This window comes from Phalangium opilio, unplaced genomic scaffold (genome assembly GCF_054372755.1).
Source record: "Phalangium opilio isolate 3A_F unplaced genomic scaffold, DU_Popi_V2 ptg000209l_1, whole genome shotgun sequence".
In the NCBI taxonomy this organism is placed as follows: domain Eukaryota; kingdom Metazoa; phylum Arthropoda; class Arachnida; order Opiliones; family Phalangiidae; genus Phalangium; species Phalangium opilio.
The window spans coordinates 10,613,224-10,629,699 of NW_028324217.1; positions in this window are offsets into that span (position 1 = coordinate 10,613,224).

Here is a 16,476-nt window from a genome sequence, read left to right on the forward strand (position 1 = left end):
ATACGTGACAGTTGTCTACGGTGAAGTGTTTTTGTAATTAAGAGAGGTAAATCAGCTTATTGGAGAGAAGAAAAAAAACTTTTTTGGCGTGATGTAAATTCAAGTTACAGTATGACCGTCTTTGAACAAATTGCGTACGGTGGGGTATAAGAGATCAGCAAAGTTTGTATACGTATATGGTGATAGAACGAACATAGTTCATGGATGAGGGATATACCCTATGTATTGTATCGAGGGGTACATACACCCTTTAGAATATAACCTGGATGGATATATTAAGTTATAATTTTCAAGGAAAATATACAGTATATCTACAAGTTTTATGTTTTTAATAACGTAAAATAATAATGAGGGTTACTACCCGTTTAATTTCATTCTGAATTCGTATCTGGTTTTGTACACATTTTGGAAAGCGACAAAAAATGTACGCGATTACCGTATTAAATTTTTCTGAGGTATTCGTTGCCAATGGGCCCTATAAAATGAAGTTTGGAAGGAATCTCCTGCAAGGTTGAAGTGAACTTTATGAGAGCCAAGAACGAATTTGTCGTTAAAGAACTACGGGAGAAAGTCGTGTTTGCACTTTTTGGTCACCTTTCCCCCACAACAAGCTAAACGTGAAAGACAAGGCTTTAATTTCCTCGATCTCCAGACAGAACAAAGCCATAGAGTTAGCTAGATTGAGAGCATAATTTCGTGTCAATTTCTCTGAATCGGCTCTCTTGCTCGGCAAGGTGAGGACGTAAGTTTCATTTTCTCCCAAGTCTCGAGAGGAAGCGAAAATCGTTTTCTTATTTTTTTATCACCACAAGGTATCCAATAAGGCCTACAACTATTTCGCGGACTTTCTTCAACTATGTCTGACCTCGATTGTCTAAACGTGTGAGGCTTTTATCCACAATATAAGGTTGAAAGCATTGTCAAATACTAAATTAGATTAAAAGGTGCGGTTGGATGACATTTTCATTAAAAATTGCTCTTAAATAACTAATTTCAATAAGACGTTCTGATTTTTGAACAAACTGTGGTTGAAATAACTAATTTCAATAAGACATTCTGCTTTTTGAGCAAACTGTGGTTGAAACTGTTGTAAAACTATTAAAATGTGTTTTTAAAGATACCCTATGGGAAAATTAACATTGGGTAAGAAAAAACGACGGTCTCGAATGTTTCCGAAGCGGCTGTTTTGTGCACCTTGGACGGCATGGAGAGTACGTAAGTTTCACGGTAAAATGAGAAAAGAACGGGACGGGTTAGTAATAACATTGAGTGTATATTTTCGTCTCGATTTCTCTGAATTGGCTCTCTTGGACAGCAAGGAGAGGACGCATATTTCACGTTTAAAAAAAAGAGAGAGATAGCTCTAGTTTTGTTACGATGAGAGAACTCGAGGTTTTGGAATTTCATAAATTGTTTATGCGTGCGTTTCACCCATACGAGACATTTGTCTGCGGCGGTGTGTTTTTTTTTATTAAGGATGGTAAATCGGAGTATAGTAAAGAAGAAAAAGCTTTTTTTTTGACTCATAAACTGTTGTAAAATGATTAATATGTGTTTTTAAAAAGTAAAACTATGAAAATGTGTTGTTAAATAAGTAAAAATTGGATAATTGTTGATAAATTACTATAAAAAATTGTTGAAAATTTCGTTAAATGACAAAATTTTAATGAAAATATCATTGAATGCCTTTAGTATGATAGAAAATGATGTGAAGTGACTGAGAAGCTTTTTGGAGTGTTGTTAAATGAATAAAAGGTGGTTTAAAGTGTCGTTAAATGAATAAAAGGTGGTTTAAAGTGTCGTTAAATGACCAAAATAAGAATGGAAATGTCGATAAATGACTAAAATAAGAATGCAAATGTCGTTAAATGATTATAATAAGAATGGAAATGTCGTTAAGTGACTAAAATAAGAATGGAAATGTCGTTAAATTTCAAAAATAAGAATGCAAATGTCGTTAAATGACTATAATATAGAAGAAAACGATCTTGAATGACTAAAATGTGACTTGAAGCGTAGTTAAATTACAGAAAAGTAGTTGAAAATGTTGATTAATGACTAAGAAATGGTTTAAAGTGTTGATAAATGACTAAAAAGTGGTTCAAAGCTTCGATAAATGTCTATAAAATGAAAGAAAATTACATTAACGGACCGAAAAGCTGTCTATAGTGCCGATAAATGACTAAAAAATACTACGAAGAGTTGTGAAATAACTAAAACATGGTTCAAAGTGTTGTTAAGTTAATAAAATGGTGTTGAAAGTGTTGATGAATGTCTAGAAAAGTGGTTGAAAGGGTCGTTAAATAATTAAAATATGAATGAAAATGTCTTTAAATGACTATAATATAAAAGAGAACGATGTTAAATGAGTGAAAAGCGGTTTAAAGTGTAGTAAAATTACTAAAACGTTCTTGAAAGTGTTGATAAATGACAAAAAAATTGTTGAAAGTGTTGATAAATGACTAAAAAGTTGTTGAAAGTGTTGATAAATGGCTAAAAAGTTGTTGAAAGTGTTGATAAATGACTAAAAAGTTGTTGAAGGTGTTGATAAATGACTTAAAAGTTGTTGAAAGTGTTGATAAATGGCTAAAAAGTTGTTGAAAGTGTTGATAAATGACTAAAAAGTTGTTGAAAGTGTTGATAAATGAGTAAAAAGTTGTTGAAAGTGTTGATAAATGACTAAAGAGTTGTTGAAAGTGTTGATAAATGCGTAAAAAGTTGTTGAAAGTGTTGATAAATGACTAAAAAGTTGTTGAAAGTGTTGATAAATGAGTAAAACGTTGTTGAAAGTGTTGAAAAATGACCAAAAAGTTGTTGAAAGTGTTGATAAATGAATAAAAAGTTGTTGAAAGTGTTGATAAATGACAAAAAAGTTGTTGAAAGTGTTGATAAATGAATTAAAGGTTGTTGAAAGTGTTGATAAGTGACTATAACGTTGTTGAAAGTGTTGATAAATGACTAAAAAGTGGTTCAAGCTTCGTTAAATGAGTATAATGTGATCGAAAATTATGTTAATGGAACGAAAAGTTGTTCGTTGTGTTGTCAAATGACAAAAAGGTTATAGGAAGTGTCTTTAAATGACGTTTAATGACAATAATAAAAAAGATAACGATGGTAAATGACTGAAAAGCGTTTTAAAGCGTAGTTAAAATACTGAAAAGCTGTTGAAAATGTTGATTAATGACTAAAAAGTGGTTCAAAGTGTTGAAAAATGACTAAAAAGTGGTTGAAAGCTTCGTTAAATTACTATAATATGATAGAAAATTATGTTAAAGGACCGAAAAGCTGTTTGAAGTGCTGTCAAATGACGAAATATGCTAGGAAGTGTTGTTAAATTACTAAAAACTGGTTCAAAGTCTGGTTAAATTTCTGAAAACTGGTTGAAAGTGTTGCTAAATATATGATTAAGATGAGATACGCCAGCATTTACGTGATTGGTTGAATTTATCATATTATAGAGAGACCTTATAAAATACTTCGCAGATCCCAAGATAAGGCTTACATAATTCTTCAAGCTGTCCGCAATACTAAATGGTGATAATCAATTTAATCTGTATTAAAGTTAATTCTTTCCCACGTGGTACCATGAACTTAAGTATAAGGCTTACACAATTCTTCAAGCTGTCCGCAATACTTCTAAATGGTGATAATCAATTTAATCTGTATTAAAAATAATTGTTTCCCACGTGGTACCATGAACTTAATTTCTGCCCTATAAAATTTTGACTTACGCCTTGCCTACACTCTCTCTAAATTATCACCATTCTACATACCTTATCGTAAATAATTAAAACCGTTCAAATCGATTTAACCAACTTTGATCAAATATTTTCTATAGGGAGTGAAAATGTATCTTTTTGGTGGGCATCGTCCACCGAAACATCACTAATTTAAATGGTGTAGGTGCCCCAATGCTGATGAAGTCGACGGAGATGGACGGCTGTTATATATGCATAAGTCTAACTTTAAAGATAAGAAATATACGTGTGCATATATATGACCATCACCACACAATATCATACCCAATAGGACCTCTAATTATTTATTGGATTTTCTTTACATATGTCTGGCCTGCAATGTCTAAACATTAAAGATTTCTATCAAAATTTTATGGTTGAAACGTTTTCAAATACTAAATTTCATAAAAAAAAACGGTTAGACGAGAAATGTTTCATTGAAAACTGCTCTTAAATAACAAATTTAAATATGAAGTTCTGCTTTTTCAATAAAATTTGGTTGAAAGTATTGTTAAATGAATAAAAAGTGCATGATTTCATTAAAAAGAACGGTTAGACGAAAAATGTTCCATTGAAAATTGCTGTTAAATAACTAATTTTAATAGGAAGATCTGCTTTTTCAATAAAATATGGTTGAAAGTGTTGTTACATGAGTAAAGAATAAGTTGCAAGTGCTAGTAAATGACTAAAAAGTTGTTGACAGTTTTGATAAATGAGAAAAAATGGTTAGAATGACTTTAAAGCGGTTGGAAGTTTCGTTAAATGACTACAACAAGGTTGAAAATATTAATAAATGACCAATAAAGTGGTTGAAAGTGTGGTTAAATGAGAAAAATATGTTTGAAAGTGTTGTGAAATGAAAAATATACTAGCAGTAGTTGGTCCTGTAACGTAACGGATGTGGATTACCAAAATATAACCACTTGATTTCAATCGTGATTGGATACTATAATAACCTAAAATTTGGAATATCACGACGTTTCGAGGATGCTTTTAGACAATTTTAGTCAAAACCCATTGGGAAAAATTCACTTTTATCAGTATCATTTCTATCTTACGGTTAAATTTCAGAATATCTATTATCCACTTTCGAACAGAAGTCCAATTCAAATTTAGCCAACGTCTTCGCGTAGTTTGAATAGAGTGTGATATGCCAATGTCATTGGATGAAAGTGTCAAGGGACCAAACCTCAGGACCAGGGGGCCGCCTAATAAAACACGCGCGATGATAACAAAAATACGCGTGTGGCGTCTCTAGTCCTGAGGTTTGGTCCCTTGACACTTTCATCCAATGACATTGGCATATCACACTCTATTCAAACTACGCGAAGACGTTGGCTAAATTTGCATTGGACTTCTGTTCGAAAGTGGATAATAGATATTCTGAAATTTAACCGTAAGATAGAAATGATACTGATAAAAGTGAATTTTTCCCAATGGGTTTTGACTAAAATTGTCTAAAAGCATCCTCGAAACGTCGTGATATTCCAAATTTTAGGTTATTATAGTATCCAATCACGATTGAAATCAAGTGGTTATATTTTGGTAATCCACATCCGTTACGTTACAGGACCAACTACTGCTAGTATATTTTTCATTTCACAACACTTTCAAACATATTTTTCTCATTTAACCACACTTTCAACCACTTTATTGGTCATTTATTAATATTTTCAACCTTGTTGTAGTCATTTAACGAAACTTCCAACCGCTTTAAAGTCATTCTAACCATTTTTTCTCATTTATCAAAACTGTCAACAACTTTTTAGTCATTTACTAGCACTTGCAACTTATTCTTTACTCATGTAACAACACTTTCAACCATATTTTATTGAAAAAGCAGATCTTCCTATTAAAATTAGTTATTTAACAGCAATTTTCAATGGAACATTTTTCGTCTAACCGTTCTTTTTAATGAAATCATGCACTTTTTATTCATTTAACAATACTTTCAACCAAATTTTATTGAAAAAGCAGAACTTCATATTTAAATTTGTTATTTAAGAGCAGTTTTCAATGAAACATTTCTCGTCTAACCGTTTTTTTTATGAAATTTAGTATTTGAAAACGTTTCAACCATAAAATTTTGATAGAAATCTTTAATGTTTAGACATTGCAGGCCAGACATATGTAAAGAAAATCCAATAAATAATTAGAGGTCCTATTGGGTATGATATTGTGTGGTGATGGTCATATATATGCACACGTATATTTCTTATCTTTAAAGTTAGACTTATGCATATATAACAGCCGTCCATCTCCGTCGACTTCATCAGCATTGGGGCACCTACACCATTTAAATTAGTGATGTTTCGGTGGACGATGCCCACCAAAAAGATACATTTTCACTCCCTATAGAAAATATTTGATCAAAGTTGGTTAAATCGATTTGAACGGTTTTAATTATTTACGATAAGGTATGTAGAATGGTGATAATTTAGAGAGAGTGTAGGCAAGGCTTAAGTCAAAATTTTATAGGGCAGAAATTAAGTTCATGGTACCACGTGGGAAACAATTATTTTTAATACAGATTAAATTGATTATCACCATTTAGAAGTATTGCGGACAGCTTGAAGAATTGTGTAAGCCTTATACTTAAGTTCATGGTACCACGTGGGAAAGAATTAACTTTAATACAGATTAAATTGATTATCACCATTTAGTATTGCGGACAGCTTGAAGAATTATGTAAGCCTTATCTTGGGATCTGCGAAGTATTTTATAAGGTCTCTCTATAATATGATAAATTCAACCAATCACGTAAATGCTGGCGTATCTCATCTTAATCATATATTTAGCAACACTTTCAACCAGTTTTCAGAAATTTAACCAGACTTTGAACCAGTTTTTAGTAATTTAACAACACTTCCTAGCATATTTCGTCATTTGACAGCACTTCAAACAGCTTTTCGGTCCTTTAACATAATTTTCTATCATATTATAGTAATTTAACGAAGCTTTCAACCACTTTTTAGTCATTTTTCAACACTTTGAACCACTTTTTAGTCATTAATCAACATTTTCAACAGCTTTTCAGTATTTTAACTACGCTTTAAAACGCTTTTCAGTCATTTACCATCGTTATCTTTTTTATTATTGTCATTAAACGTCATTTAAAGACACTTCCTATAACCTTTTTGTCATTTGACAACACAACGAACAACTTTTCGTTCCATTAACATAATTTTCGATCACATTATAGTCATTTAACGAAGCTTGAACCACTTTTTAGTCATTTATCAACACTTTCAACAACGTTATAGTCACTTATCAACACTTTCAACAACCTTTAATTCATTTATCAACACTTTCAACAACTTTTTTGTCATTTATCAACACTTTCAACAACTTTTTATTCATTTATCAACACTTTCAACAACTTTTTGGTCATTTTTCAACACTTTCAACAACGTTTTACTCATTTATCAACACTTTCAACAACTTTTTAGTCATTTATCAACACTTTCAACAACGTTTTACTCATTTATCAACACTTTCAACAACTTTTTAGTCATTTATCAACACTTTCAACAACTTTTTACGCATTTATCAACACTTTCAACAACTTTTTAGTCATTTATCAACACTTTCAACAACTTTTTACGCATTTATCAACACTTTCAACAACTTTTTAGTCATTTATCAACACTTTCAACAACTTTTTACTCATTTATCAACACTTTCAACAACTTTTTAGCCATTTATCAACACTTTCAACAACTTTTAAGTCATTTATCAACACCTTCAACAACTTTTTAGTCATTTATCAACACTTTCAACAACTTTTTAGCCATTTATCAACACTTTCAACAACTTTTTAGTCATTTATCAACACTTTCAACAATTTTTTTGTCATTTATCAACACTTTCAAGAACGTTTTAGTAATTTTACTACACTTTAAACCGCTTTTCACTCATTTAACATCGTTCTCTTTTATATTATAGTCATTTAAAGACATTTTCATTCATATTTTAATTATTTAACGACCCTTTCAACCACTTTTCTAGACATTCATCAACACTTTCAACACCATTTTATTAACTTAACAACACTTTGAACCATGTTTTAGTTATTTCACAACTCTTCGTAGTATTTTTTAGTCATTTATCGGCACTATAGACAGCTTTTCGGTCCGTTAATGTAATTTTCTTTCATTTTATAGACATTTATCGAAGCTTTGAACCACTTTTTAGTCATTTATCAACACTTTAAACCATTTCTTAGTCATTAATCAACATTTTCAACTACTTTTCTGTAATTTAACTACGCTTCAAGTCACATTTTAGTCATTCAAGATCGTTTTCTTCTATATTATAGTCATTTAACGACATTTGCATTCTTATTTTTGAAATTTAACGACATTTCCATTCTTATTTTAGTCACTTAACGACATTTCCATTCTTATTATAATCATTTAACGACATTTGCATTCTTATTTTAGTCATTTATCGACATTTCCATTCTTATTTTGGTCATTTAACGACACTTTAAACCACCTTTTATTCATTTAACGACACTTTAAACCACCTTTTATTCATTTAACAACACTCCAAAAAGCTTCTCAGTCACTTCACATCATTTTCTATCATACTAAAGGCATTCAATGATATTTTCATTAAAATTTTGTCATTTAACGAAATTTTCAACAATTTTTTATAGTAATTTATCAACAATTATCCAATTTTTACTTATTTAACAACACATTTTCATAGTTTTACTTTTTAAAAACACATATTAATCATTTTACAACAGTTTATGAGTCAAAAAAAAAGCTTTTTCTTCTTTACTATACTCCGATTTACCATCCTTAATAAAAAAAAACACACCGCCGCAGACAAATGTCTCGTATGGGTGAAACGCACGCATAAACAATTTATGAAATTCCAAAACCTCGAGTTCTCTCATCGTAACAAAACTAGAGCTATCTCTCTCTTTTTTTTAAACGTGAAATATGCGTCCTCTCCTTGCTGTCCAAGAGAGCCAATTCAGAGAAATCGAGACGAAAATATACACTCAATGTTATTACTAACCCGTCCCGTTCTTTTCTCATTTTACCGTGAAACTTACGTACTCTCCATGCCGTCCAAGGTGCACAAAACAGCCGCTTCGGAAACATTCGAGACCGTCGTTTTTTCTTACCCAATGTTAATTTTCCCATAGGGTATCTTTAAAAACACATTTTAATAGTTTTACAACAGTTTCAACCACAGTTTGCTCAAAAAGCAGAATGTCTTATTGAAATTAGTTATTTCAACCACAGTTTGTTCAAAAATCAGAACGTCTTATTGAAATTAGTTATTTAAGAGCAATTTTTAATGAAAATGTCATCCAACCGCACCTTTTAATCTAATTTAGTATTTGACAATGCTTTCAACCTTATATTGTGGATAAAAGCCTCACACGTTTAGACAATCGAGGTCAGACATAGTTGAAGAAAGTCCGCGAAATAGTTGTAGGCCTTATTGGATACCTTGTGGTGATAAAAAAATAAGAAAACGATTTTCGCTTCCTCTCGAGACTTGGGAGAAAATGAAACTTACGTCCTCACCTTGCCGAGCAAGAGAGCCGATTCAGAGAAATTGACACGAAATTATGCTCTCAATCTAGCTAACTCTATGGCTTTGTTCTGTCTGGAGATCGAGGAAATTAAAGCCTTGTCTTTCACGTTTAGCTTGTTGTGGGGGAAAGGTGACCAAAAAGTGCAAACACGACTTTCTCCCGTAGTTCTTTAACGACAAATTCGTTCTTGGCTCTCATAAAGTTCACTTCAACCTTGCAGGAGATTCCTTCCAAACTTCATTTTATAGGGCCCATTGGCAACGAATACCTCAGAAAAATTTAATACGGTAATCGCGTACATTTTTTGTCGCTTTCCAAAATGTGTACAAAACCAGATACGAATTCAGAATGAAATTAAACGGGTAGTAACCCTCATTATTATTTTACGTTATTAAAAACATAAAACTTGTAGATATACTGTATATTTTCCTTGAAAATTATAACTTAATATATCCATCCAGGTTATATTCTAAAGGGTGTATGTACCCCTCGATACAATACATAGGGTATATCCCTCATCCATGAACTATGTTCGTTCTATCACCATATACGTATACAAACTTTGCTGATCTCTTATACCCCACCGTACGCAATTTGTTCAAAGACGGTCATACTGTAACTTGAATTTACATCACGCCAAAAAAGTTTTTTTTCTTCTCTCCAATAAGCTGATTTACCTCTCTTAATTACAAAAACACTTCACCGTAGACAACTGTCACGTATAGCTGTAACGCACGCATAAACAATTTATGAAATTCCCAACCTTGTGTTCTCTCATCGTAACGAAACTAGAGCTCTCTTTTTTATAACCTCGAAGCTTACGTCTTCTCCATGCCGACCAAGAGAGACGATTCAGAGAAATTGAATCGAAATTATATCCATTTTATAGGGGGCATACCTATCGTAATATTCCATAGGGTATATCCCTCATCCATGTCTCATGTTTCTTCGATCACAATATACGTATATCCAACTTTACCGAAATCTTATACCCCACCGTACGCGTTTTGTACTAAGACCGTCAAAACTTAATTTTGCATCACGCCAAAAACATTTCCTTTTCTTCTCTCCCATACTACAATTTTTATTTCTTAATTTAAAAACACACCGCGGCAGATAACTGTCTCGTATGGATGAAAGGCACGCATAAAAAATTTATGAAATTCCAAACCTCGAGCTTTTCTCTCATAGTAACGAAACTAGAACTCTCCCTCTTTCTCTCTTTTTTTTTAACCGTGAAACTTTGTCCTCTCCTTGCCGTCCACGAGAGCCGATTCAGAGAAATCGAGACGAAATTATACATCCAATGTTATTTCTATGGTCCTAACCCGTCCCGCTCTGTTCTCATTTTACCGTGAAATTTATTTAATAATATTATAATAAATATAGCTTATAGATATACTGTAGATCTTCGTTGAAAACTGTACCTAAATAACTAACCGTAATATTTAGTCGGCCTCTCCCGTACCCTTGGATCGGTGAAATTGAAAACAATCCTCATTTTCCATTGTTCAGAAAATTTATATACCCTATAGTCAATGTTGTATGTACAATCCCTATGGAGAATTTATAATGCACGCTCTTTTATACTTTAACAGAAGGGAATAAGGGAGAAGGGACACACTTTATATCTCCATAATGCTTTACACTCGTAACAACAGTCTTACTAACCTCAAATCAACTACCCTTCACTGATTGGCTGTCTAACTTCTGCCTTAGCTGTACGTCACATAAGAAGGTGACGTCTCGGTTGACGAATAAAAAGTAGTTTTGTTTACAACTTTACGTTGAAGGAGATAAAAATGGCCGAATTTCATGTTGATAAACGAAATCAAGCTGTGCAATTAATTTAGATACACGGGAATTCAGAACATACCAAAATCAGATAATTTGTAGGTAATAAATAGATGAAAACTAATTATTCTGAATTAATATTAAAAAATAAAAATTTGTTTCAATAAAATACATACTTGAGGTTATAATTACACAAGAACAAAACATCGACAGCCCTAAGACAAATAGGCCGCCTGATACCGCGGAGAACTTAAAGAACTATATTTGCAGTAAATTGGTTAAAAGCTGTGTACTTGCGCAAAGTTTTCGCGGTTTTCTTGAGGTTGGTCGGACTCTCGTTACCAAAGCAGGCTCTAATGTCTCCCTTCTATCTTATTCCCTTCTGCTTTAAGTACACTGAAAACGTTCTCCTCTCTCTCGGAAGGGAAATTTGAGAACTCTTCGTTCTGTCTCGACACCAGACTCCCGTAATATACCAGGGAAAGCACCGATGATTAGGCAAATAATTTTCATACAATTAATTCGGTCTTCCCCCGTACTCTGAAACGGTAAGAATCCAATCCCCCTCGTCGCTTTATGTACGGACCCTCCGTACTACCTTTGTCAGCCTCTACCGTACTATGAGGCGGCAAAACTTATACCCCCAATGTTATTTCTATGGTCCATACCCGTCCCGCTCTGTTCTCATTTTACCGTAAAACTTACGTACTCTCCATGCCGTCCAAGGTGCACAAAAAAGCCGCTTCGGAAAAATTCGAGACCGTCGAATTTTCATACCCAATGTTAATTTTCCCATAGGGTATCATACCCCATGTTATCTCTATGGCAAATTCATACCCATCCCGTTCTCTTATTTATATACTACTCATACTCTAGCCCGGGCCCCTCGTATATCGCGGACATTGCATCAAAAATTTGAGGAGGGTTAAATTTAACCTATAAATATAGTCTAGGAGATAAGCACTAATGAATTCCCAAAACATATTGAAAGTGGATAGCCCCTCGTATATGGCGCATATTGATTCAAAAATAAGGAAGGTTAAAAAAATAATATGGAATATAGCCAAGGGGATAACCACCTAAGAAATTCAAAACCAATTTAATGTTTACTTATGGTTCTTTTTTACCTTAGTAATTCTAATTAATTAGTTTGATAAATAAATACATAACTTCTAATTGAATTTAATTATATTCTATGTCTAATTGCTAATTGGCTAAATAATTAGTTCACAAATATTTATCTAATTGCTAATTCTAATTCAATTAGTCGTCAGCTAATTATCACAGCTCTGGTCTAGGTGATAAGCACTAAAGAATTTCCAAAACATATTGAAAGTGGATAGCCCCTTGTATATGGCGTATATTGGATCAAAAATTTATGGTTAAATAAATTATACGGAATATAGTCAAGGGGATAACCACTTAAAAAATTCAAAACCATATTTGAAAGTACGGAAATGAGCTTACCTTCTAATCTGGTGGTCCAAAAAGAGACGTTTGCGCGCTTTCGAAAAAGATCAAGTTTAAACCGAGATCACGCACTTCGCAAAAAACGTTCGTGTTAAAAAAAACTTGAAAATTAACCGAGACCGAGTTTACGCTCTTTCGCAAAAAAAGTTCAAGTTAAAAAAAACTTGAAAATTAACCGAGACCGAATGCACGCACTTTCGCAAAAAGTTACGGTTTTAAAAATGTTTAAAAACACAAAGCTTAAAACGAATTCAAGTTTAACTCGAATTTTAGCTTTTAAAAAAGCTGTTTGGAAACAGTACTAGGACTGTTGAGGAAATTAAAGTCTTAATAAAACTGCGAAGATTTAAAAAGGCTTTGAAAGGGTACTAGTCTTGGAGGAGAAGTCGCAAGAGAAAGGACATTGGAGAGCGCCCATTCCTATTTATAGTTTTTGAACGACTTGAAAACCTTTTTTTTGGCCAATAAGAAGGATGGAAAATCTGAGAGATGCGAGAGAGTGTGCACCCTAAGAAATGGAAGTGTTAAAAACGTGTTATAAAGGTGTAATTTAAGAAAACACTTTTTTTACACCGTAAAAACACCCAAAAGAGAGTTTTATTTTTGTGGCCAATTTAAAGTGTAAATTTGGTGTAAAAGAGAACTTTTAAAACACTGTTTTGAAATTAAAAATGGAAAATTATAGTACTGCGGGTTTCTTAAAAAAGGTCTTTCATTTTCATTTATGTTTTAATATTAAAGTCAATCCGAACAGTAAAAAATTATTGAAAAACTTAATTTCTATACATTTTTTTAAAGATGATATTCATGAAAGAATATATTTTTATCCTTTAAATAAAATTAAAAAGGAAATTGGTAATCAAGCGGTATTGTACATTCATAAAACACAGCTAAGCGTGTTTAGATGACACTCTTAAAAGCGTTAGGCGACACTCTTGCAGTAGCGTCGCTAGGTCTTTTATGGGGGCTATAGCGCCCCCAAATTTCGAAGTTAGGAACTTAGGACCCTCAAAATAATCCGTAAACTATACCAAAAAATTGCTAGTAGCCTCCTAAAATTCTGTAGCAATATAGTGTATAAAAATTATAATGAAAAGTTCGTTAAGTTTCATCTTTGTAGAGATGAATTTCAGTATCAAATAGTAGTGGGGACTAAAAGCAAACGAAAACTAAAGTTACAAATAACGAGTGAAATCTTTCATCCACAATTGTCTCATAGTCAATAACTCGGTTCCGTACTCTTTATCAATAAAAGTTTGTATATCTTTAAAACACGAATACTAATATTAAGCCCCCCCCCCAATTTTAAACCTTAGCAACGCTATTGCACTCTTGAAAGTGTTATGTGACACTAAAAGTCAGGACTAGGTTAGGTACTGGACTCACAGTAGGGCGACTATAGACGCCAGCTTGAGAGGCCAATATGTGAGACACATATTTTTGTGACATGTCTTATCTTTGTTTTGAGAAAAATCAGAGTACAAAACGGATTTATTTATTTTTTAATATTGTAGAGTTGATTAGGTCCAACGCGTTTCTGGTGCTCGAAAGGTATACTCCTATTGGATAGAATCCCGTTGGACCGAATTCAGATTTCTAAAATTGTAGCCAAATTTAAAACAATTTATAGCCCAAGGAGCGATTTTCTGCTGAATGGGAATATTTATATGGAAGAGCTTTCGACTGAATGGGATGGGTTTACACATATAAAATCATAGCGTTTTCTTAAGTTGCCGAGCTCCAGTAGCGCAATGGATAAAGTGATTTGGATGATCGAAGAAGCTAAACAGCATCGAGCGCCGTCAGTACTTGGGAGGGAGATCTCTTACGTTAGGTTAGGTTAGGTTAGGTTAGGGTTAGACAATTTCAAAAATGAAAGGTATTTATTGAAATTTATTGAAGAACGTTATAGGTGAACATACATATTATTTGCTTCAATATCAAGAAGTTTAATAAGAATATTAATTTTATTTTTTGGTCTGGTCTGGTCTGGTTAGGTTTGTTTAGGTTAGGTAAGGTTAGGTTAGGTTTGGTTAGGTTTGGTAAGGTAAGGTTAGGTTAGGTTAGGTTAGGTTTGGTTAGGTTTGGTAAGGTTAGGTTTGGTAAGGTTAGGTTAGGTTAGGTGAGGTTAGGTTAGGTTAATTTAGGTTAGGTTTAGGTTAGGTTAGGTTTGGTTAGGTTTGGTAAGGTTAGGTTAGGTTAGATTAGGTCAGGTTTGGTTAGGTTTGGTAAGGTTAGGTTAGGTTTGGTTAGGTTAGGTTAGGTTAGGTTTGGTAAGGTAAGGTAAGGTTAGGTTTGGTAAGGTTAGGTTAGGTGAGGTTAGGTTAGGTTTAGGTTAGGTTAGGTTTGTTTAGGTTAGGTAAGGTTAGGTTAGGTTAGGTTAGGGTTGGTTAGGTTAGGTTTGGTTAGGTTTGGTAAGGTTAGGTTAGGTTAGACAATTTCCAACAATGAAAATTAATTACTAAAATTTATTGAAGAATGTTATTGGTGAACATAAATATTATTTGCTGAAATTAGAAAATCAATTGAAAAATAGGAATGAAAGGAAAATTCATGATTGGAAAACCGCCCAAATTGCGGTATTCGGTCTAATGGGATTCGGTCGAACAAAACATTCGATCCATTGGGATTCGACCCAATGGTAGACAATCTGCTCGAAAAACTCTTCGTGAAAAGAGATTATTAAATTTAACGTGTTCGTCTTTATCTACTGCTATGATATTATTTCCTCCAAAACCAATTTAATACCCGATGAATTTGTACTGATTTAAAACTTTCTGCCATTTCAGAAGTTATTTAGTCATTGAAAATGACCAACTTATCATGCAGTTTCACGCTGGATTTTAAGTCGATCAAGTGGCCAAGTTTTTACGCAGTTTCACATTGCATGCGAGAACTACCCTTGCTTAAAGGGGTATAGCTCTGGATGTTAGAACTGTCATCTTTAGTGCTCTCAAGGTGGAACCTTGCTATGAATATAGAACTATTTGCCATAAAATCTAACACTCTTAAAGGTGTCATCAGACACTCTGAAAGGTGTCACGCGACTCTAGGAAAGGTGTCATCACACACTCTGAAAGGTATCACACGACTCTAGGAAAGGTGTCACGCGACACTCTGTAAAATGTTATGCGACACTCTGAAAGGTGTTATACGACACTCTGAAAGGTGTTATACGACACTCTGAAAGGTGTTCTGCGACACTCTTAAAAGCGTTATTTAAACTCGGAAAGGTGCTATGCCACACCTTTTAAGGAATTACACAACACTCATATGAGAGTAAAAAATTAACTTTTAGCTCGATAAAAGAGTTAAAAAGGTGTTAAACTACACCTCTGTTGCACCATTTTATTCTTATCTTTGACACCAATTGCTCAAATAAGTGTTATTAAACCCTTTCAGGGGTGTAAATGAACACCTGTAACGGTGTCAAATTTGGACCCATATAAACTACTTTTAAGGGTGTTAAAGCACACCCCATTTTCTTAGAGTGTGCCAGTGACGACGTGGGTTTTTGCTATATTCCAACCGAAGCCATCTCGCTCACCTTCCCAGGGCTTCTCCGTGAGCATTGCGGTTTAGTTCATGATAACATCGAAAAAGAGTTCGAGGGAAGCTTTGTGGTTCCATTTCTTAAGGCCCCGTCAGAGAATTCTTCCGATAGGGGCTAAAATTTAGTAATAGTGTACATTTGTCTCGTTTTGACGAATTTTTTCCTGAACTTTAATACCACTACAATTGCCTTACAGCAAAGGTAAAGGTGTAGCCTTAATTGTTATAAATGTATAAGAAAATATGGCAACAACGTGTTCGGTCCTGGTGACAACTAAATCTGTAACGAGTATAGGGGCGGTAATCCGTCGCGAATCTATTCTATCAGAAATATATTACTTTACACGAAGTTCACTTCTCCCT